Source organism: Suricata suricatta, chromosome 10 (assembly GCF_006229205.1).
Source record: "Suricata suricatta isolate VVHF042 chromosome 10, meerkat_22Aug2017_6uvM2_HiC, whole genome shotgun sequence".
NCBI classification, from domain to species: domain Eukaryota; kingdom Metazoa; phylum Chordata; class Mammalia; order Carnivora; family Herpestidae; genus Suricata; species Suricata suricatta.
In genome coordinates, this window is record NC_043709.1 from 48,362,649 (window position 1) to 48,387,101 (window position 24,453).

At 38.6% G+C, this 24,453-nt stretch overlaps 1 protein-coding gene across 1 annotated transcript in view; it reads left to right on the top strand.

Annotated features, from left to right (window-relative positions):
• GRIP1 (glutamate receptor interacting protein 1) overlaps positions 1-24,453 on the top strand; it is a 228,996-nt gene that overhangs the window by 51,626 nt on the left and 152,917 nt on the right. The gene's annotated exons all lie outside the window — the stretch shown is intronic.

Below are 24,453 nucleotides of genomic sequence, written 5' to 3' on the forward strand. Positions count from 1 at the left end.
ATCAACGAAAAAGGAAATAGGTGTATGGATTTGTGATTTTGAGATTAAAGTTAGTCTTAAAATGTAAATAAAATGTGGACCGTGTCCTGAGAAACCGCGCCATTTCTATCATGTTGATGTGGTCCGTGTACAGACCCTCGCAGAGGCAGCAGGAACTGGATTACTATAGCTCTCCGTCTACACCCACCGTTTATTATTACTCCATTTTGTTTACTTCTTGGGAATTGGAATTTGCAGAGAATTTCAGAGAACAACTTACCTAATTAGTTTAATTTCTTCTTTGGAGAAGGAAGAATCCCAGGTATTATATTTTGAATTTGAGTTTACCAGAAATATTATTTAAAACTGTTTGGATTCTAGCAATTCTTACAGAATTATAGATTGCAGATCATCCAAATACACATTCCATTTTTAATTCGTAACTTCTTTTTTCTTTAGTTTTCTGTGACATGTCTTCTCCTAGTGCTTTTAATACTTACTAATTGAGATTAATTTTATCCAATTTAACTTACTCTTCACTTTGGCAAATACTAATTTTGAATTGAAAGTTTATTTGTGTTCTGCCTTTACCAAAATAGGCTTTCGATCACTGGTTTTCATTTCAAAGCACTGGGTATACTACTTTGTTAAAAAATACTCCCTTCTTATGTATTCACTGAAGAAAATAGGAAGGTGTTCAGGTACAAAGGACAAATTTCTCAAAGATGTCCTGACGTGTTTTTATCAGGTCATTCTAAGTTAAAGATCTGGGCTACTTTTTCTTGGTCAGTAATACATGAAAGTCAGTGACAGTTTGCCTAAATTTAATAATTTCAACGTGACTATTCTTTTTCACTATCAAAGAGGTTTAAGATGCTTTCAAATGACAGATAGAAAATATATACACACAAATTCGTGCATGTGTAATTTATTAAAGTAGATTTGAAATCTTACCTTGGAATACATTCTTAAAAATTTTTAATGGTTGAAGATTAACTTGAATTACAATGGCATCATATATATGTAAGACCATTGCTGATGGTCTGAATCAGTCTAACAACTCCTTTTCCACTTTGAGAATGTGTCTTGTCACACATGGGAGCTAATAACCTTTTGAATGCTGTTAAATAATTTATATATTGGTGGACTGAGAATCAGAGTACTTGATCACTTGTCCATTTCCCTTTTCCCATGTCCATTGTTGTGAAGGGTTCCTTCTCCTCAGTATATGTTCTGTGAGGCGGCCCTGGAATGTTTGGATCCTCTGTTTTGTTTTTGGGACGGTGGGTCTCTGCAGAACTCTGCATGCCGGTGAGCCAGTTCCCAAAGCAGAACCCATTTTGCATGTCACAATCAAGATATATGTGGCAATCTGAGACACACTGGTTGACTATAGAAGGAACTAATGTAGAGCCGCTCTTAATTAATAGTAACATTTCTAAGACTGCATTTTTGAAGCAATTTTTCCTTTCTTTTCCAAAGTGGCTAAGGTTGTAGGAACGTGTGGTATTAAATGAACTGTAAAGTTGCCTTTGAAATGTTGTTTAAAAGGCTAGCAATTGCGACCTGAGGGGATGATCATATATTAATAACAATTACAAAAGTTAAAAAAAAAAACAAAGTAGTTATAAGAGCTGATTATTACTTACTGTTATCACAAGGAGAAAATTCAGGAACTTCTTGAAAACTGTTTCCTGACTGACTTCTAACACTTGGAGTTCTGACCTTTACTTACTTGACTTTTCTGTCTTACTACTTACAAGAACCTATTCTTCTTCTGGAAAAAGAGAGAGAGAGCGAGAGAGAGAGAGAGAGAGAGAGAGCGCGAGCGAGAGAGAGAGGGAGAGAGACAGAGGGAGAGAGAAGGAAGGAAGGAAGGAGGGAAGAGAGTCCTCTGTTGATCTTTGGCCAAGAAGTCACTTAAGGAGAGATCTAGCCCAGCATCCAGAAGGCTTGATCAGTCACCTACTATGTTTACTGCTTTTATCCCATCACCTCTACCCCTTGAGAAATAGATACACAGAGGAAGAGGCTGGGGAAATGTATGCCCTTTATTAATTGCTGGAGCTTTAGCTGAAAAATCCTAAAATGTTCTCCGGATGAACTCCTTTGGACCACATGGATTATAAGAAAAAAATGTGAGTTTACAGCCTTTGTTCCTTCCTCCTGTGTTCCCCTCCCAATCTTACTTTCCTCAAAGGTGTTTTACCACCTTGGTAGCAAGGAAAGATGTGTCTAGAGAAAAATGCAGCAAAGAACTGAAATAAGGCCTACACAAGAGCTTGGCTAATCTAGCAGATCCTGGATCTTCTCAGTGCAAAGGTAACTCGGAGGGCAGATACAGCCTTAGCCCTAGGGCCATCTTGCTGCCCGGGGCACTGTAAGCAAACACAAGGAAGCTGGAACCTTAAAGGAGATATGGCTTTCCTCACATCTACCCCCAGACTTCACTTTCTATCATCCAATGATGGTTATGATCATTCATGTGAGCACTTTCTCTGACAGAAGGGGTGAGAGTGTAGTGGAGGAAATGTGAAAGGTATGGAAAGGCATCTTACACTTCTCTATCAAGTTTTATGAAAAGCTCAGTTCTTTGGAACTTATTCTAAAAATGTAGACCTGGGGCTTTCTGGAGTAAATATTTATACACATGTACATAAACGAGACTTCTTAACATGCTCCACTATTTTCATGGCATAATAAAGAGTAACGTGTAATAATTCTGCCCCAAAGAGATAACCTTAAATGTTAACAGAAATATAATTTGATTTTATTCATATTAAGATCCATCATCCCTATCTAAACTCAATATTACTGCAGCAATTATTTCATACTCACAAGTCAAATATGTATCTTTTATTAAGTGACAATTCTAGCTGTAAATCCTTTCATCATCCTCCTTTTCTTTCCTCACACACAAAAAAAGAAGGAATGGATTAAACATCCCTTAAGAACACGTACTCTTGCTTTGGATAAAGGGGAAATGCATTATTCATGTTATTTGGAAACTTGTCATTTTTATCATCTCTCTTACAACACTAGGTATGTAGGAACAAAAAGGTTTTTTGGTCTTTCATAAGGTTTTTAAAAATTTTAATAATGATGATAGTAAAAAAAAAAAAGACAAGCCTGTCTCTATGACACTGGTGTTTAAATTTAGATGAAAGATCTGTTAAGTCTGTTAAGAAATATCAAGGAGCATATCTTCAGTCTCATTTCTGCCCTTTTTTTAATCAAAGAGAAGATGATTTCCAAGTACAAGGATATTTTTAAGTAACAGATTCTACCACACATCTATTTATTAAAAAGAATCTGTTGATCTGTTCCCTTTTGTCTGACAGAGTACTAGTAATGTTTATCACTTGAAGGATGCATCCAAATTATTAAAAGAAATCTGTACTGATTATTAGTTTAACACATTGTGCAATAATTTATGACTTTACCCTCATAGAGATGAGGCATTTAATTATGTCTGTCTAATATTAATGAAGGGAAAAGATGGGATACTACTGTAGACCCCAAAGCCTAGAGTTAGTGTGTTATTTATTTGACATGCTTCCTCTTTCCGAGTAGGATGGGTTTCTTTTATTACGTTAGTCTTCACAAAGATTTATGGGCAATTCACAAATGCAAGATATCAAGCATTTCACATCAACTGTATTTCCAAACTTGGTGCCCCAGGAAAATGATCTTAACTCTGTAGCCAGAATGAGCTACAAAAGTTTGTGTGGGGTTTTTGCTCCTAGAATTTAAAAAAAAAAAAAAGCACGTATCAATTTGACCATAATGGAATGAAGTCCATATCAGTCATTCTCGCTCCTCACGTGTGGGTATTTGCTGGGGGAGTAAAAACATGGAGCTGAGTCTGAAATGTCTATTAGCCTAAGATGTATACACCCAAGCTGTTTAGAATACATCCAGGAAGGGTCAACACCTACTGGAAAATCAGTCGGTAAATCATAGAGGGCCACTGGCACCACAGAGAAGCTGTCAACCTTGAATTAAGAAGGAAAGGACAGGAATTTTAAAGGTTCTACCCTCTCTGTTCAGCATTTCCCTGCCTTTGTTAACACACAATTTGATGCTTCGTTGGTCAAAATCTTCATTATAACAGCATATATAGGGTGACATTTACACAGGATTTTATAGCTGTGACATTGCACAGGTCTGTGAAGGGCATTTACTCTGGTCGGGGCTGGTTCTCCTTTCTTCCTTTTGGTTCCACCATTGAGTTCCTCCAAAAAATGGACAGGTCTCACAGGTAGTAAACTAAAGGCAGCTGAATCAAGCACGTAGGAAGGTGCTGCACAATGTATACATATATCAAAACCTCACATTTTTCACATAACTTGTCAATTACATCTCAGTGAAGCTGGGAGGGGAGATGTAAAGGGCCATTGTATTTACAACATATTCTCATATGATTTAGAAAAGAAAAATTGATGTTTCTGTGTGTGTGTGTGTGTGTGTGTGTGTGTGTGTGTGTGAAGGAGTATTTCATAGTGGTCCTGCAACTCTTCTAAAATTTTCAAATTATTTCAAAGATAAAAAGTAAAAAAAAAAAAAAAAACCAAGAAGAAGAAGAAAGGAATGGTGGCCTGGTGCACTAATGCTGCCCAAAAATACTAAGTCAAACTCTGGCCTTAGTGAGCGAGTGACCCATGCAGGAAAATACCAAAATTCAGGCACCATAGCTACTCCATCAGCCAGTCTGTGCATCTTCAAAACATCCAGCGGGCCAAGGTTAGGACAAGGGGACTTAGGTCCAGGGTGTGCCCTACAAAAGCCCCTCATAGTCCACATTAAGAACACAAAACAACCAACATTCTAATTATTGAATTTTTAAGAAATTAGCAAAATTATATCATGTCTTTCGAGGTAAATGTCTACATGGTAAAGTCAGAACTCTTGGGAGCTGCACCTATGCCTGATTTGTCCATGGTTTGTTTTGTCCATGGTACTGTATCTATCGTTCCTTGAAATTAACTGATCAATTTATTGTTTTTCCTTCTTTTTCAATCCCTCAAGAAAATGTAAGTGCCTGGAGGGCAATTGCTATGTATGTCTTGTTCACCAGTGTGAGTCTGCTGCAGAGAGCTAACAGTGGTAGGCAAATGGTAGGTATTCAGTCAATACTTGTGGAATGAACGAGCAGGCAGAGCGCAGCCGACACGTGTTCTCTGTGCGGTCTGTTCCCTCGTGACTAATACACTTCCTTACAAAGCAAGTGTAACAATCTCTGTTCACCATATACTTCCTGATTCCTTGAATATGCTGTGTGGCAGCTATTCAGGTGGGCCTCAAGGCTGCTCCAAATATGACATTTCTCAGGAAATCGTCTGCTGCCCAAGACTAATGAATGGAATATAGGTCAGCTAGAAGCTAGACGATTTTAAAGGCCAGAGGTCTCCCTCCAGCCCTACGTGTCTCTGTTTGAGCAGACAATGTCTGTGCAGTCCTGTTAACACTGAAAGTTTGGGCAGAATTTAACAACACAATTGGCAAGATGAGAATGATTCATTCAAGTGTTCTGCTGTGGCCAAAAGGCTGAAACTTATGTGAAAATAGCCAGAGTCTATAAATAGAGTGGTGCAAGGCAGAACGTATTACTTACTATGGCAGGTACACATTAACGATTTCCCCCAGAGAACTGATCCACTTTGCTGTGTGGCTGGTTGTACATACCGACTTCTCAAATAACACTGGGCAAAGCCAGCCAGCCTGATTTGTGTGCTCAGTGCTGCCACTTTCATTAGCAATTCAGAAAATGACAGTCTATTATGTTTGAACTCCTCTCACACCTTAGTAAACATGGGTGAAATATAATAAAGTGCTACATGTGCCACAAACAATTTTTAAATAATAATTCTCCCAGTGTGCAGTTTAGGGGGAAATCATTTGTTGTGAGTTAGTACTGTGCCTCAATATTTCCCGAGCCCCCCTCTGCTACAGGAATGGTGGCTTTCAGTCAACGTCATGCTCTGGTTGCACACAGTAAGCTCACGAAGTGACTGTGATGGCCAGCACAGCCTCCCAAGGGACCCTGGTCGGGTCTGAGGAACATTTTACAAGGAGGCTCAGGGATATGTGCACAAGAACTATAAGGAGAAAATCGTTTCCCTCTACGACTTGTGCAGTGAAGAAAAATTAATTCTCCCAGTTTCCAAGTTAGGGAGACCTTCAGTCAGGGTTTTTAAATTAAGTGACTTTAGAGAATTAGGCTGGATGAAAGTTGTATTGATCGATTGGTGCTAGGGAAAGTGAAGAACCGTCTTACACAATTTACTGTAGAACAGGGCGGTTGGACCCATCAATACTCCTTTCTTATGGTTCAGGCTTACATGACTTAGGATAGCTTTCCAAATTTCCAAATTGCTCACATGTTCCCCTCATAACACTTATTATATATCTGTGTTCTACCTGTACTATAATTCATGTGCTTTTCAGTAAATTTAAATTGATTTGCTTTTTTCTTAGCCTTATATAAGCTTTTGCTATCTGTGCCTTGAAATACAAATTCTATTTTTCTAACATAAATTTTTTAAATGCCTAACTCTGAAATGGTTCTAAAAGCATCCGTGTCCTCTCAAATACATCTGTTGATGTTTATATACACCATACTGGGAGACTCACTGGCTTGGAATGAGATTCTCCTCAGAAGAAATGACTCCGAGAACCCCAGGGCTGTGTAATTTGTTGGTAGATTGATAAGTAGTCGGAGATTCAACGTGCAGAAACAGGTCATCTGAATGGGAGTGGAAGGCATTTGGGGCTTTTGGTATAAAATGAGAAGAAATACTGAAAGAGAAAGACGAGGTTGAGCCATATTAATTGAAAGCATAGGGAAAGACAAGAATGAAATGATCGTATGAGCAACCTAATCTAGAAAGAGAAAGTGAGGGAAGCTATAGATAATTACAAAAATACTAGTTGCATCACTTCATGTAATGCTTCAAGTATTAGATTAACCATATTGATAAATATTGTGTTTTGTTTCTTTCTCCCAACTTACTTCAGGAAGTAAGTCTTCTTTATTCCTCTCCAACAGATGAGCACTTACGTTTGGGGAGCTAAAATGACTTGCCCGATATCACAGGGCCTGGGAAATAGTGGAACTTTGGTAAAACCTAAATATAAATCAAGTTCAACCAGAGTCCTGAGCAGTGCATAAAAGGAGAAGGTGGTGGACAGGGCACCTGGGTGGCTCAGTTTTTTAAGCCTCTGACTCTCGATTTCGGCTCAGGTCATGATCTCACAGTTTGTAAGTTTGCCCAACAATCGGGCTCTGGGTTGATAGCACAAAGCCTGCTTGGGATCCTTTCTCTCCTTCTCTCTTTCTCTGACCCTTCCTCACTTGCACTCTCATTCTCTCTCTCAAAATACATAAATAAATGTTTTAAAAAGAGAAGGTAATGGAAGAAATCCTTAATGTGTGTGAGGTGTAAAGACTTTGACTTCCACAGGCCAACTGAGCCTCTGCTCAGAGTGTCCAGAAAATACAAGGTGTCCGTCTCAGTCAGGACTGACTGGCACCCTTCTTTAGATGGGGGTCAGTGAGTAAACTCTGAAGTCATGGGGATCATACCATTATTTCTTTAAGTAACGAAGGACTAGGAGAAACTGAGGAAGAAAACTGGCAGTGCCTTCAAACTGGCTATAATCTCTTCTATATATTTGTGGTTTTCAGGGCTTACAGTGCAAAGGAAAAAATTTAAATTGGCCAAGAAGGCTTTCATATACTTGTTCTTAATCTGGCAACACCATAACTCTATAACTTTATGTTTTCCTTTTAAAACTTTGGAACAATACAAAGCTTTAGAATAACACTGAATAAATGGAATCAATCACTTTGATCTGTAGCAGAGCATTTAACAAAGCAAAGAGCAAAGAGGTTTCTAAAATCAGTTACATATATATTCTTCATTATCAGATTAAATAAGACTGACTCCAAGCCATTGCATTCTCTCTCTCTCTCTCTGTCTCTCTCTCTCTCTCTCTCTCTCTCTCTCTCTCTCATATATAACATGTATATGTATATATGAGATATCCAAAATCTTTTAAATTTAGATGTTTTTACACATTCCTGAAGCCTATTACTAAACTAGATGTTAAACTGATGTTACAAAATTTCTTCTTCATAGTTTGGAGAGAAGTAACTTTATAGCACCTGCCAAATCTGTTTACTTTCTCTTTTGATTGCACCTCTGGTGCTTTCCTGTTTTCTGCATAGAATGTAAACTGTTGGCACTTGCCTTTTACCCTTGTATAGTTGCATATGTGGATTGCTCTATTATTTTCTCCACCTAAGCTTTTATTTGCTTGCTTAATCCATTATAATCAAAGAGATCTCTCATTTCTTTATTCTGAGTTATCAAAACTGACCCTTATATAGTCATTTAACATTTAATTATTCAACAACTTATTGGGCACCTACTATGTGCCTCTTACTGTTGTAGGGGCTAGGAATATCCTACAAGCCTCTGTCTTCCTTAAGTTGGCTTGCTAGTGGAGGAGACATACATTCCACAACTGCCTAACATAAGGTCACACTATGCTAAGTACAATAAAGTGACATAAACTAGTATAAGTTATAGAGAGTGGTGGGGGCCGAAAGATGTGGGCTCTGTGTGAGAAAGGCAAGTCAAAGATGGCCTTTCAGGAGGCAATAACATTTGAGGGAGCCTAAAACGATGGGTAAGCTACATAATGGTTTGGAGGAAGTGAACCAAAAAAGTAGCAAGTGCAAAGGCCCTGATGTCAGAACAAATTTGGCTTGTTAAAGAAACTGTAAAAAATGAGGTCTGGGTATCTGGCTGGCTTAGTTGGTAGACTATGCAACTCTTGAACTCAGGGTTGTAGATTCAAGCCCCACATTGGGTGCAGAGATTACTTAAACATAAAATCTTTTTAAAAATAAAAAAATGAGGTTTAAGAGAGACAAAAATAGGTTCTGTAGAGCTTGTAGCCAAGGTAGGTGTTTGGAATTTATTCTGAATGTGACAGGAAGCCACTGCAGGGGCTGAACAGTTAAGGTACAATATAATTTTCTTTTAAAAAATCTCTCAGGCTTCTTTGTGGAAAATAGACTTTACAAAGACAAGAGCAAATGCAGGAAGATCAGTTGTGATTGCAGTATTTCAGACAAGAAATGGCAGTGACTTGGGCTAGGGTGATGAAAGTGCCGGCATTGGAAAATGGTCACGTTTGCTGAAAGACCCCAAAGAACCTGCTGAGAAATTAGATGGAATGTGAGAAGAAAAGAGGTGTCTGGGATGAGTTACAGTGATGCCACTTATTGAGACAGAGAGCCACTGAGGAAGACCTAGATCGGCAGAAGAGGGAGTAGAGAACTCAAAGGAGAGGCCATGGAGATACAAATTTTGGAGTCAAAAGTTGTATTTATACTCCTGGGGATGGGCGATATAATTTAGGTGGTACAGATAGATTAAGGTGGGGTCTGAGGGCTGAGGCTGGAGCACAGCAGCGTTCAGAGGTCAGTAGTGAAGGGAATTTTCACAGAAAACATGAAGAAACAGAGGTGCTAGGAGGAGAACCAGGAAAATATCCTGTCCTGGAATCCAAGCTATGAACCACATGTCACTGAGGAGGGAGAAACAAACTGGGCCAGATATAAATGGAAAGATGAATAAGATGAGGGCTGAGAATTGATTGTAAGATTCGCTAAGATGGGAGTTTTTAGCGACTCTGACTGGTTTTAATAAAACAGTGTGAGCCAAAGGCTGATTTGAGTGGGTTGAGGTTAGAATAGGATTTAAGGAAACAAAGGTAGAGAATGTAGACAATTCCTTCAGCCTTTCCAAAAAAGCTATCGAGAGGAGTAGAAGCGTAGGACAGTAGCTGGAGAGGACAGGTGGCCCCAGGAGTTTGGGGGCTCTTTTTTGAAAAACTATGGGAGAGGAAACTGCATGTTTGTGTGCTGATATGGTTGATTCAGTGGAGCGGGAGGAATTGACACAGGAGGGAGAGGGGATGAAAGCAAACTCAAAGTCTTTGTAGAGGCTGGAGGGAGGCCATCAATGCAGCGGAAGTGTTAGCAGGAGGCAAAGCCTACGGAGTCCAAGGGCACAATGGCACGAGGATGGTAGATTTCCTGCTGAGAGGATGTGAGTCCTCTTCTAATGACTATTTTCTTAGTGAAATAGGAGGGGAGGTCATCACAAAGAGTAAGGAAAGCAAAAGAATGGTATAGGCTAGTAGAGAGAGGAGGTGTCATTTCAAAGCCTGGGAGAGTGGATTGCCTAGGGCAATTTCCAAGGATTACCATGCAGTCCTGTAGAACCCTCTTCTCTCTTACGAACCCTACCTCCTCAAATCGGAAAAGGCTAACACAAACTTACCCACCTAATGCTGATATTCCATGTTGCCAGCTTATAGTCCATTTCCCCTGGGAGTTCTCCTCCAACTTCTTCCTACCATGGTCTTATTTTTTTATGAACACCCAGAACATTATGTGTTTTTATTAAACTTTCTGGCAGTTTAGCTCATCCTATTTCAAGCTGCTCTGCAATTATTTTTTCTGGACTCCAGACTTATCTTTAATTTGAGATTAGAGTCCCTTAAATTCAAGAAAATATTTCTTTATTAAAATTGCCTCCACAGTGTTTTGCCCAGCAGGATTCATAGCTCAGTGGAGTCCATGTTGGTTTTGCTAAAGACTCCTTTCATCACTTACCTTATGATCTGATTGTATTATACATCAAACATTACAAAATAATGAGACGGGATGATGAGTACACCTCATTAGGCTCTTACTGCTCTTTCTCTAATAAACATTTAAACCTACCACACTCACTTGTATGCTCCCCTCCAACACACACACCTTTTTCCCCCTGTTTTTCTCTTTCAATATAGGAAACTCCACATCTAACTTCTTCTGCTTCAATATTTATAGGGACAGGAAACTTACTATCTTAAAAGGTAACCCCACTTTTTTGTATCTCTACTTGTTAGGAAGTAGTTCTTATACCGACAAACTGAAGTTTCCCACCTCGTTTCTCTACCCATTGGCTCTTCTAGTTCTCCTGAACATCCTCAGGTTTTCAAGTATGTTCTTGCACCTGGTCATCTCTCCCGAGTTGGTGTTGTTGTTTGACCAGAGGAAGCATGTTTGTTTGTTCCTTCAGCCCTGTCTTCTGTGACATGTTTGCCACACCATGGTAGTCTTTCTCGAGTTTGTCAATGCTCTTTACACATGGTGGCCAAGACTGAACCTTCACAAGCTGAAAAGAACAGAGTGTAAGAAAATCATTTCCTTCCCTGATCTGGATACTCTACTGGATTAATGCACCTAAAGATTGTATTTTTAAATGAAATAGTGATGTTTGTTTATAATGAACTTGAAATTCTTCTCATGAATTGTCCCTTTGAGTTAGACTTTCTCCCTTGAGAAGCAGCATTCTCTGTAACACGGGAAACACTGTACCCTTCATTCAGTTTTCTGTACATTTACTTCTATTATGTTCAGCTAGTAAGATTTGAGAAGAAGAGGGAAGGAAGGGTACTAACAATTGTTGGGCATCTATCATGTACCAGTCTTATTCAAAACAGATAGTTCATTATCTCAATTTTACGGAAAAAGAAATTAAGACTCATAGAGGCTTAAGTGACATGTCCAAGTTTATCCAACAACAAAGCAGGTATTTAAGTTTAGAATTACCTTAATCCAGAGCCCCTCATCTCATCTACATATTCAGATCTCAAATGATTCATCTCATCTTTGCAACATGGTGCAAATAGTGTTTATTCCTGCTCAATACATATATTTACCACTCTTCTTAGCAGTGAATTAACCACAAATTTGATAAGCATCTAACAGTGTTAAAATTTGGGAGAATAGCAGTACCATGGACAGAACTCTGAAACACCCCCACCAGAAACCTTGGCCTTCCCCCATTAATACTGATTTGCAGCCTTTGGGTATCCTCCTGAGTGAGCTTCAAAATCACAGAGTCTGAGTCCACAGTACTCTGCTCTATCCACAGCTTATCATGAGAGAGCTTTCTCAAAGCCCACTGAAAGACACAAGTATGTATTTACATTATATTATTTTTATGTATATATGTTGATTTGTATGCCTAATTCTCCAGTGGTGTAATAATCCTTTCTAAAACATTTCTCAGACATGCCCTTAATTCTAGATGTATATAATTTCCAGAGTCCTTCAGTGTAGGAATTGAGATGCTCTCTCATTCCTAGTCTTTTGGCATATCTTTCATTTTTATTTTCATTTCATTGTCACATCTGCACATTCTTTTAATTCTGGGGGAGGTAATCCATCTGACTGCATAAAGCTGCTTGAAATATATTTTTAAGAGCTAGGACTTGTCTTAACATCACTTCACCCACCTTTGGCATAAGTTTTCTTGTACATTAATATTAAATTCAATCTTTTTTAGTTTAACACCATTCTCCTTAGAAGCCACTGGAGATGCATCCTTGGAATTGAGTAGCTCAGCATTTCACCATGCTAAAAGTAACTTTAGACCAGCTTCTGCCAGCAGTGATAAAATTGTCTATATTATAATAAAGCATATCCAAGAACTTTTCTTTCTAGAAGCCCACATGAAGATGGTAGTAATTATGGTGGCAAGAACCCCTCTTCTGCTCTCAGGAGCAAAAAAACAAAGGGAAAAGATATTAGGAGTCTATTAAAAAAGGGAATGGCGAATACTTATGTAAAGTGCCAACAAGGATGCAGGAAGATAGAATCATATATTGTTGGTAGGATTATAAATGTCTTAGAAGACACATTGGTAGCATCAATCAAAATGTTTAAAAATATATATCTGGGGCGCCTGGGTGGCCAAGTCAGTTAAGTGTCCAACTCTTGATTTTGGCTCAGGTCATGATCTTACAGTTCATGGGATCAAACCCCATGGGATTTTCTTTCCCTCTCTCTCTGCTCTTTCCATGGCTTGTGCTCTCTCTCTTTCAAAATAAATAACATTTAAAAATTTTAAAAAGGATATATATATCCACTTTCCCCACCATTTCTGGGAATATATCCTACAGCAGTCCTCATCCTTGTGCACATCTCTGTAACCACAGTTGCCTACCTATAAGATGTGGTAGTTTTTGAGAACTATCCCAATTCTCTAAAGAAATGCTTTGAAGCAATGTAAGTGGCCACCACTGTCACCATCACCCACTGCCTTTGAGATAGAGAATCATTAGCATTGGAGGAGGGTGACTCTGGGGATAGGAAGGGACCTCTCCCAACTCTGATGCCTAACTGCAACTCCCTTCAGTCAGCCATGAGTGGACAGGTGATGTGTGGTTAAAAATGAGTAGGGCTGGGAATAATGAACCAGCAAAACAGTATGTACAGAGATGTTTCTTGAATCATTGCTTATTAGTGAAATATTGGAAACAACCTAAAATACCTATCAATTAAAGAATGGCCAAAGTAGGGCATATGGATTCTAAGAAAGATTATGAAACTATTAAAAAATGTGTAGACCTATAAGCCATATCATGAAAAGATCTCCAAGACATATGTTATATTGAAAACAGCAGGTTATCATTGTGTTGATTATTCCAATTTATGTTAAATGATAATGTCTGAAAAGAGAATGGAAGTTTAGACACAAATTTTGACAGTGGTTTCCTTTGAGATAAGAGGAGGAATAGAGGGTGAATGTAGAAGACCTCCCTCACTCAGGCTTTGCTCCATATGTTTATGGGTCACTTGACTTATGCTAAAATATGTAATACCTGGGTAATTGTTTTAGGTACTGTAATGACAAGGATTATATGGGTTAGAGCCACCTGGTAAAACCGTATCTTGGTAGGCACACCAGACCTAACCCTGCAGATGGAGAAGAGGAGGTATCTCTGACAGCTGATTCTGCAGTCAACAACCTTATAAATATTTACATATGTGTCAAGAATACCACCTGCAAAAGAGAACAACAAAAATGTGAAGTTGTCACCATTCATACTAGTAGGAGAAAACAGAAGATTTGAAACAAAAATGATCACTGATTTCAAATATCTTAAGTCCTGTAGAAAAGGGGTCAATGTGTTCTCCATGATCTCAGAGGCATAACCGGAACTCCTATGTTGGAGCCCACCAACCAACATCATGGCATTGGCTCAGGGAAGCCTATAGATGCATTTCTTTGGCCAGCAAATCCCATGAGGCAATGACTGTTACTCTTCACTCTATTTCATACCCACATCATACCCTCCTGATCAGGTTGCCCCAGCCTGACTCATTCATTTATTGTATCTAATTATCACCAGCATTTTGATTTTTGACTTCTGCTATGAGGATAAGTTATAGGAAATCAGATTTGGGAGCAACTTTAGGGAGAACTTTTTAAAAGGTTTAGAAAAGCAGTATACATTGCTGGTTAGGAACACAGGCCCTGGAGTTCGCCTGTCCTGCTTAAATTCCAGCCCTGCCACCTACTGCTATGTGAACTTGGGCAGGTTACTTAAGTGTCATGCTTCATGTAGCAGTTTTCCCATTGTATCAAATGAGAGAGTAATGAAGGCTAACAAAGTTAATGCATAGAGAGCGCCTATATTGGTTTTTTTATTGCTATGTAACAGTATTACCACAGACTTACCAGCTTAAAATTTTCTGTAGGTCATTGGAGTTCCTGGGTGGCTAAATTAGTTAAGTGTCTGACTCCTGGTTTCAGCTCAGGTTACATGGTTTGTAAGATTGAGCCCTACATCAGGCTCTGTGCTAATAGTACAGAGCCTACCTGGGATTCCTTCATTCTCTCTCTCTCTCAAAAATAAATAAACCTTTAAAAATTTTTTTTCTGTGAGTCAGTAATCTAGGTACAGCTTCTTTGGTCTTCTAATTAGGGTCTCACAAAGCTGCAAACAAGGAGTCAGCCAGGGCTGCTGTCTCAGCAGGACTTGACTGGGGAAAGATCTGCTTCCAGGCTCACTTAGGATGTTGGCTGAATTCCATTCAAGGCTTCAGTTTCTTGCTGGCTGTTAGCCAAAGGCCACCTTCAGCCCCAACATGACTACCTGCTACCACAAAGCACACAAAGGTGAAAAAGTCTTCAGATAGATGGACACTACAGTCTTATGTACAAAATCATGTATGTGTAATCACCTACATCCTGGCACCTTTGCCATATTCTGCTGGTTAGATACAAGTCATAGGTCACACCCACATTAAAGAAAAGAAGAGACACAGGGCTTATAATCAGGAGTTAGGGATCATAGAAGACCACCCAGTAATCTGTCTGCCACAGCATACTAAGTCGGGCTTAGTCCCTATAAGATGTTTAATAAATGTAGTTATTGCTCAGTCACCAAAACAGTCTGAAGAAGACATAGGTAGCTTTTTATGTCATAAGCTTAGTTTCTCACACTGAGGGTATTCAGACAGGTGGTGGATGGTGATTATAGGCACACAGTGAAGATAACCAAATGGATGTAGGTCTTGAACTTTTAGATCATCTGTGATATAAGTCAGTCACCAGGCAGGTGAAGAACTGCCCTCCTCCTTCATAGTCTTCTCCAGCATCTTCCTGGGTTTGCTGCTACTTTTCTTCTACTTGCTATCTTTTTTACTTTTTCCTGACTTCACCTGTATAAAAGTGGGAACTAGAGCATCCTATATAATTTTCTCTGGAAATTCTGAGTGGTCAAGCTGTAGGGATGCAGTGGGGTGAAAAGAAAAAAATATATTTTACCTTTACTAAGATTTGTAGACCCTCAGGCCCTATATTCAGCTCTTAAAACTCCAAGCAGGTTTGTATGCCTGTACTGCTCAGTAAAGGCTGTGTAACATTACTGACTGTTTCCTAGCAGAGAGAAAGATGATAGATTGGATTTCTAGGTTCTCTCTAGATCTTGCTGCTGACAAGGCATATCGACTTGTCTGATTCACTCCGCAGCTCAGTCACATGCCTCTGTTATTTGTCTAGAAGTCTTGGTAAATGTGAATGTCCGATGTAGTCGCCCGGCTTTGGATGAGAAAGGATAAGGCAGTTCCACTGTGTAGCACAGAATTCAGAAATGTGTTTCTTATGCCTGAGAAGTTACTGATTTAAGCCATCTAGAGCCTTGCATGTTGATTTCATTAGTGCATCTACCATCCTTCTTTCTGCACCGAGCCTCTGAAGAATGAAATGACTGAAGTATCACTATGTGCCACACATGCAGACATCCAAATACACCCCGAGTCATGCACACACTGGTTCTTGACCCTGTTGAACTGGGGAGAGTAGATGGGAGTGATTGAGGCACTCTCCAGCCATGCTATTAACTAAATATTAGAAATACAATAACCATAGAGCATCTCTGTATTTCCTTAATTTGAGCAATTTCCCAGTAGAGTGTTGAGGTGTTAATTGCTTCTGCACTTCTTTAGTTGACAGATATGTCCTTTTTCACCTGGGTAAGAAAAGCAATTATTGTAATGCTCTCCTGGGCTTGGTGAGATATTCTTTAATGGATTTTAAAGGTGTTGGTAGGGCATTGTGCTTTAAAAAAAAAACAACACTGTCCTTTGCTCTGTTCATACTTGATAACATGGTTGGGTATTGTATTCAGACCACATGATGAATCTGCTAAAGAAAAGTATGTAATGGGGGAAAACAGAGACTCATAATATTTTTTTAGGAAATATGTATGCAGATTTCAGGTATGAGAAAAATACATTCGTGTGTGTGTGTGTTTGTGTGTATATCACTGAGTTGAACAAAATCTAAAACAACAAAAAAAGGGTAAGCCTCTCCTTTAGATATTCAGCAGGGCATATTTCTCAAGAATTTTAATACAAAGTTGTTATTTTCTGGAACTGGTGTGGCCTTCCAAATGAGGATTTGGCAGGTTCCTATCTCAATACAAATCAGTAAATATTCTTTCACCTGTCATGTGAAAGTGACTTTCACGATCTGTTTGAATGACAGTTTGTTTTAATGTTTCATACTTACATTCAAGAAGAAAGAGAGAAATAGTCTTAGCACATTTTTATTAGGATTTTGGACGTTTCTTGACACATGTCACTTTGGCAACTCAGGAAGCCAAGACTCCCCAAATGAACCAAAGTGATGTAGTGGAAAGAAGGGGATTTAAGGTTAGAGCACCTGGGTTTATGTTCTAGCAAATGATTTGCCTGATATGGTATCCTCGGGCCAGTCATCTAATCTTGGAAAGCTTCCATGTTTTCATCCCTAAGATCCTAGATTTCCATGAAAATCAAATGAGAAACTGTACGTGCCTCTATGAGGCAATCCTTTAGGTGCTATTCAGATGTGAGGTGATGTTATCATAGGAAGACCTAGGTTTTGTGGCACCTGAAGCTTATACAATTTGAGGGGAGACAACTCTACGAAAAAGAATTCCAAACTATCTTTTTCATATTTTACAAGACCATGCAACCATGTGAACGTAAGGAACCAGTTGCAAATATTTTTCAAGCAGTTGTTTCCTAATTAGCCCTGGACTAGAACACTTACCCTTTGTTTTGCTAGTTATTACTAATAATACTTAAGATTTTTAATTGTGTAGGGTCTGTATTTCTTCCTAGAATATAAATTGATTGAGGGCAGGGACTGAATATGTCTTGTTTATTGCTAGGTGGCAAGGTGCCTAGCATTTAGCAAATCATCAATAATTACACAATGGAAGGATGAAGGGAGGGAGGGATGGTTCAACAGGACTAAAACATTTCATATTCAGAGTGAAGCTACAGAGAGTTGGGTGAGGTTGTGTTCCCTACGGTGATTGAGGTACTAATACAAAGGTACTAATACAGAGAAGAAATAGTAATGACTCTGGTTTGTCCGTTTATTGCCTGCTGCTCACCCTAATGGGAAGCCTTTCCTTTGGGACAAGAATATAGTTTCCCATGTGGGGCAGAAGAAAGAGTTGGACCAGGAGAGGGGCTAGGAGAGAAGTCTGCTGTCCTTGTCAGAGTGGAGGAAGCAAGCCAATGGTAGGATGTGGGAGCTGTCCTTGATGTGGGCAGCACAGCCTCCTTCCTCCTGGTCTGAAATGCAGTGAGGTCTCAAGAGGGTTCCAATAAAACTCAAATTCACTGCAGCCCTGCTTCCTGGCTTCTCCATGGAGAGTCTGTGAGGCTCCCTTGATGCTTTGCTCCTTGGTTATCTGCAGTGACTTCACTATTCGTTTTCCATCTGTTCCTTTATTTGAAATGGACCAAGTCTCATAAAACAAAAGAAAGTCAAATAAATGGCTGGAGTCCAGCTCAGGCTGGCCTTATTTTTCAGCTCTTTCCTCAGTAGTATTTCATTACCTTCTGTGTCCATTGTTTAGCAATTACTTTGTGATGAGTCTGAACATTTCTAGCATTCAGTTCTATGAGGAGGCAGTTGTCTTGTACCTAAAACAGATAGGAAGTTCCACCTAACAAGCTAGTTTTCAAATCTCCATTTCCTAATCTATAAAATGGGAGTGCTAACCTCTTCACAGAGTTATTCTAAAAGTTAAATGAGATCATGAATATGAGAACATTTTGAAAAGTATTAGCTGCCTTAAAGGATGGATAATCTTAAAAGGTGTCTGAAATATTTTATTTTAATTTCTCTATTCAGTCAGATTGTCTAGCTCATGCTAGACTCATGGGTATGTAGGTATACATGGAAGGAGGAGGCTAAGCAAGCATAGCTCTAAGTCCCATTATGCCCTGATTATTTAAGAAGTCTAGTTTCTTGGTGAAGCTTATCATCTGTTCACTCCCCTCTCACACTGAATGAGACCCCAAGCATTGTCCTTCCCATTGTCTTTGAAAAACCTACAGTGCCTATTCAGTGTTTAGCATCCCTAACCTGAGCACTAGCTAAGCTACCTAACCCACTTCTGACTAGCTGCTTGTGCAGATGCACCTGACATCTGTCTGTCTCAGATGTCCTTCCTTTTCAGAGAGCTTCTTTCTTCTCCTCAGCTGGACAAGATTTATCTCTAATCCCTTTTGTTCAGCTAGACTCCCAGACCAGGCCATCTGATCCTTCTAATCCAATCCTACAGAGTAGTTCTGGCTTTTCATATCTAAACAGTTGTTTAACATAAAACACTGGTCAAAAAGCTATCCAGAAAGACATGCCAAAACCCAACAATATATTAGTAATCTGCTCAGCAAGTTTTGATACCTCTATTTCTCCAACTGTAAGATGGAAATGATAGTAATATCACAAGAAAATCACCTAAAGGATGAATTTAAACCTCCAAGTACACATCTGTAGCCTCCAGAAGCTTTCCCAGGACCACAGGTTGAACTGTTATTCCTCAGGCTCCCAGGCCATACTGTGAACCAAAAACGTAATTGAAATAATTAGTGTAGACATTCCTCTCTTAGACATGTAGAATGTGAACTGCAGAAAGTTGGAGCCGGTGATTATTAGCCTTTGAAATGCTAGCACAGTCTGGCAATAGTGGATGCTCAAAAATATTTTTGAGCCAAAGTGGTCCACAAGTATCTGTAAAAATGTAGTTAACTTCTCTAGGAAACCACTGAAGATCAAGGTAATTTCAAAATTAGCTGTGCCAGTTGTTTAGTTCATAGAATCCAGTTTTCAATTGTGTCAACAACTTTGAAAATGTGATTACAACCGCCTAAAGTAAAAAGTCACAGATGCAGAGTTTTCCCAAAGAAAAATTGCCAGGAGCTTTCAAGCAAGGGCAATTACTCCATCTTCTGCATGGTCCCTCTTGCTTGTCCTTACGGGTTCTCAGATATAAATGTCTACCACATAGGCCATTCCGCTCAGGAAGAGAGGGAGTTTCACTGAGGTGAGTCTCTTCCTGGTTTTGGTATCTTGGATATGGTTTCATTTTGATTTTTAAATGACTACAAAAGAACATATAAATGATAGGTTTGGGCATTATGTGCTATTTCATGACCCCTACCTGATATGTGCATAAACTGTACAATACCAGCCTAGTAGGTGTTCTGCGATTTTCACATGGCTCAAATATGATGCAACCTAAGAGCTTCATGGTTTCTTGAGTACAGGGATGTGGTCCAGAGTGCCATGCCCATGAATTCCCCTAAAATTGTATGCAAAATGTTTCTATTTTTTTAATGTTTATTCATTTTTGGGAGAGAGACCATGAGTAGGGGAGGGGCAGGGAGAGAAAGGAACAGATCTGAAGCAGGCTCTTCACTGACAGGCTGACAGCAGCAAGCCTGATGTGGGGCTTCAACTCACAAACCATGAGATCGTGACCCGAGCAAAAGCTGGATGTCCAACTGACTGAGCCACCCAGGTGTCTTAAACAAAATTTTTCTGGGGAGGGGACCCATGGATTTCATTAGATTCTCAAAGGAAAATATGACTCAACAAATGGTTAAATACCACTGCTAATTATTTTGTCTTCTCTTCATAACAGTCAAAATACAGTAGAAGATTGGTAATCTGCATACCTGGAATTTTTTTTATATCCTAGTAAGAATAATAAGAATAATAACAATACTATGACTAACATATATATATCAAACACTTAGTATGTAGCAGGTACTGTATTAAATATAATTATTATTAATATATTAAAATGATGTATATTAGATCATGTGCCCCATACTACATATGTGCCAGGTTTTATAATCAAGTAATATAATAAATTCCTTATAAGAATTTTATCACAATTTCCACAACACCCTAAGGGGAGATACTTTTATTACCCCTTTCTTAGAGATAAAGAGATGAACACCTAGAAAAATTCAAGAATTTGTTAATAAGTTGTGACACTGGGAAATTTAATAACAACATTTGACAAATCATTGATTTTGAAGAAATGAGAAACTGAAAGAATTCTAGTTCTGCCATATTTTGAAATCAGGGATATTTTTTTCTTGATGCTTTAGGAAACATATGGTATCTGAATCAGTTACACCAGAATCCACATCTCAGCTTTATCTATTTTTAAATCCCGTTCTATTCATCACATACTTTCAGGGGGCTCAGAGTTTTATATCCGGTACTGCATATTTATATATTCTCTTTCTCTTGAGGTGCTCTAAGAAACATACAGATATTAATCCAGCTGTCCCCATCACTGTGTAAGATAAATACCACTCATAATTTTGTTTCACATGAATATTTGTGCTGGGTAATATTTATGTGCTGTACATCCCTGCCACTAATCTAACTTATGCTCAGATTCCCAGGGGATGAAAGAAATTCTGGTACATTCTTCATGTCACTACACAGAGGTGGAAAGTGCCGGAAGACCTTCCTCTGCAAATCTGGGTGGCAGGAACCGAGACTGAAAACGCAGCCATTCATCACAGAAACCCGATGTTGATCCCAGCAGCTTTGCTGAACCAGGGGTTGTTAGGAGGAACTTGAAATGAGTATTGGAAAAAGCAACTGCTTATTTCCTGAGGGGGATAAACTTCCAAGTGGCACCACTAAAAGTAATATATAGGTAAAACTGTAGTGTGAGCAATAATATTCTCTCCAGAATACCTATATACAGCTGTGATATTCTGGTGTGGGCCTCAATCCCCCTTACTAAAGAAATATTTAAAAAAAGTAATAATGATGATGATGATGATGATGATGATGATGATGATCCACCATGTTAGCTTAGGGAAATAACCTTGTCTACTCCTGTTCAAATTCTGCTTTCTCATTTTGCTTCTGCACGATCCAGCACTAATTCTGTTTGCTACAAACCAATGCTCATTGCCTGGTCATACTCCCTCTGTTGGGACTGAATGAATATTCAGTAGTTACCAGGAAGTACCTACTAACGTGCCAGGCCCCATTCTAGGCACTGGACATACAGAGGGGAAAAAACACCCTCTCTGTCATTAGCATTTAGGAATTTGTGACTCATTGTATATAGAGTTTTCATCAATAGTATTTCCATTTTATTGTTTATGATACTTTTTAAAAATTCAATGTAGTTAATAGAACCACAAGAAGCAAAGGTTTCACCAATGCTTATTTTGCTGAATATGCCTATGATAGTTGCTCTTAAAATACATTTTCTAGGGACATCTGGGTGCTCAGTTAAGCATCTGACTTTGGTTCAAGTCATGATCTCATAGTTCATGAGTTCGAGCATCAAATTGGGCTCCACACTGACTGTGCGGAGCCTGCTTGGGATTCTCTCTCTTCCTCTCTCTCTCTGCCTCTGCCATACCCTCTGTTTCTCAAAAACAAATAAAAATTTTTTAAATGCATTTTATATTTTTATGGTACAGCTGTATGGTGAGGGTCTTACAGACTACCCACTTTGCTTAAGATATGATGAAAACTGTACTAACACTAGGTGTTTACCTGATACACAAATCACATTTTGCTTCTCTCTCTGTGACATTATATCATGTGACTGCCCCCTCTCCAATGAGGCACATAACACAAACTTTCTCTTATTTTCCAAATTCCCCTTCCTACTGACAGACATCAATATTCCACAAACAAATTGGAATCCTTGAGGTCCTCTTATTCCTCACAGATCCTTGCTCCCCACACACTGATTGTTTCCAACTCAGGGCAGTTCTTCATCAATATATCTGGAGTCCATGCTATCCATATAGCTATTGATGGACTTTAGTCTCTCGTATGTGGCCTACCTGTTTCTTAAAACCCACCCTCCCTTTATTGTTTTGGCATCTGCCTATACTCCAATTCTTAGCCTCCCGTATACTTAGGTGCGGACATGGAACAAGTTCTTGCCATTGGAATGTGAACAAAAGTAGGCCAGTTTGGCTTTTAAGAAAGCTTTTTTTCCCCTTCACCCAAGTGAATGAATACAAGATAAAGTCCTAGGGCAGAGGTTTCTAAACTTTCTCAGTTGACAGAGCCCTTAGTGCCTCAGTGATTTTTTCATAGCAGCTTTAAGTCAAATGAAATATCAGTAGTTCCATTTATTAGGTAGATAAGTCCAAACAATATGGTATGTATTGTATCCTAACCACTTAGTAAACATTTGGAAAATAATATATATAATTTGGAAGTATCAGAATACTTAGTTGTGGTATATGTGTGCTTATGAGGCATTGTACAATTTCTCAAACTTTCAAATCAAATTAAACAGTGACAGCCTCATGTCCTGTTCCACATTGATTTTCACATGAAACTCCCTTTTTGTAAAACCCAAAACCTAACTTTGGAAATGTATGGCATCAATAAAAGCAATAGAGTATGATCTAATGTTGAACAAAACTACTACCAGCTAGTAGGTAGTGTTGTGTCCAAAAGATGTCAAGTATATGGCTCTCTGCTCCTCAAAAATTTAAAATAGTCCCTGCTTGTTGTTTGAGTTCACTAGAGAAGCTTGAGGCACCTTAGTGCACAGTTTGGAAACCAGAGCCCTAGAAGATGACAGTCATAAAATGGAAAAGAGCATAGATCCCTGAACCCTTATGTGGAGAGGAGCCAGCTGCGGATCAGGAGTGCCCACCCTAGACTTGTATATGAGTAGAGTAAACTTATGTTGTGGCTGAGCAATTATTCATTTTTTTATTTGTTAACACAGCAAAGCCTAACTTACTTAATGTATTACTGAGGTGGCTTGCAGTGATTCTCCTTGACCCAAATTTCGACTTTCTCCCCAATACTTCATGCCATCATTACCAAGTCCACTGCTTACAGTAATAACAGGCTTACCTTTCTTAAAACTTAAGTCTGAACATTTTGTTGGCTTCCCAGTCTGTTTTCTACCATTTTTTTCTCATGCACCAAACCCTAAATCAGTGTCTCTCAATCTTGACTACATGTTAGAATCATCTGGGGAGCTTTAGAAAAAAAAGTACTTCTGTCCAATTCTCCACCTGCAAGGATTTTTCATCTAATTGAAATAGACCAATTCCTTGAAAAGCACAAACTACCACAACTCATCACAATATGACAGAGCTAATTTAAATAGTCCTGTAACTATTAAGGAAATTGAATTTTTAATTCAAGAAAAAAAGAAAAAAAGAATTCAGATTTAAATGGCTTCCTTGAAAAATTACACCAAATGTTTAAAAAAATAAACATCAATTCCATATAAATCTCTTCCATAAAATAGGAAAGAAAGGTATATATTCTAATTCATGTTATGAAACTAGCATTATTATCCTGACACCAAAACCAAAGATAGTACAAAAAGAAAATTATACACTATATCCCTCATGAATATAGATGCAAAGTAAATCCTTACCAAAATATTAGTAATAGAATCCATCAACATATTAAAAGAATTATATATAATTAGCAAGTGGGATTTATTTCAGGGTTGCAAGATTGGTTTAATATTAGAAAATCCGTGCAATCCACTACATTATCACATTAAAGAAGAAAAATCACATGATTGTATCAGTTAATGCAAAAAGAATTGACAAAATTCCTACTCATCATGATAAAAAAAACTCTCAGAAAAGTAGGAATAGAGGGAAACTTCCTCAACTTGACAAAGAGCATCTACAAAAACCTACAAGCTAACATAACATAATGCTTAATGATGAAATACTAAATATCTTTCCCCTAAGATGGGGAAGAAGGAAGGATATCCACTCTCACT